The sequence below is a fragment of the Macrotis lagotis genome, chromosome 2 (assembly GCF_037893015.1).
Source record: "Macrotis lagotis isolate mMagLag1 chromosome 2, bilby.v1.9.chrom.fasta, whole genome shotgun sequence".
NCBI lineage: Eukaryota > Metazoa > Chordata > Mammalia > Peramelemorphia > Peramelidae > Macrotis > Macrotis lagotis.
Genome location: NC_133659.1, coordinates 226,843,473 through 226,844,394, shown reverse-complemented (window position 1 = coordinate 226,844,394; position 922 = coordinate 226,843,473). Strand labels below are relative to the sequence as shown.

The 922-nt window shown below is 38.9% G+C and overlaps 1 pseudogene; it reads left to right on the top strand.

Annotated features, from left to right (window-relative positions):
• Positions 1–254: 254 nt before the first annotated feature.
• On the top strand, positions 255–526 carry LOC141511469 (large ribosomal subunit protein eL43-like; annotated as a pseudogene).
• Positions 527–922: the final 396 nt, after the last annotated feature.

Genomic DNA, 922 nt, shown 5'->3' with positions numbered 1-922 from the left:
TAGAAAAACTACAAATCCCAGGGGTCTGAACAGGGAATTGTACTTTATGAAACTGGAAAAAATATTAAAATTTATTTGGAGGGACAAAAGTTTAGAAATCTTGAGAGAAATAATGAGAAAGAAAAGTGGGAAGAGAGGGGCCCTAGAAATACCAAATTACAAAGAATACTGAAAAGCAGGACTATTTGGCAATAATTAAAAGTTTAAAAAGTTGATCAGTGGCCTCTCTGAGCTGTGGCCCTGTGACTGGCAACATGGCTAAATGTACAAAGAAGGTTGGAATTGCTGGTAAATATGGAATGTTATGGTGCATCCCTCAGAAAAATGGTGAAAAATTGTAATTAGCTAGCATGCCAAGTCCTGCTCCTTCTGTGGCAAGACCAAAATGAAGAGATGGGCCATGGGTATCTGGCATTGTAGATCCTGTATGAAAACAGTAGCTGGTGGTGAGTGGACATACCATACCACTTTTGCAGTCACAGTCAAATTTGCCATCAGAAGACTGAGGGAATTGAAAGACCAGTAAAATCTTCTCCTTATCCATTATCTGTAGCCCATAGTCCAACAATAAATGGATTAATTTGTGGAATTAAAAAAAAGTTGATCAGTGAAACAAATAAGGAACATTAAGTCAATAAACATTTATTAAATGCCAGTTATTGGGGCGGCTAGGTGGTGCAGTGGATAAAGCACCGGCCCTGGAGTCAGGAGTACCTGGGTTCAAATCCGCTCTCAGACACTTAATAATTACCTAACTGTGTGGCCTTGGGCAAACCACTTAACCCCATTTGCCTTGCAAAAATCTAAGAAAAAAATGCCAGTTATTACTGCTGCTGTTCAGTTGTTTTCAATAGTGTATGACTTCATAATCCTAATTGGGGTTTTCGTGGCAAAGGTATTGAAGTGGTTTGCCATTTTACAG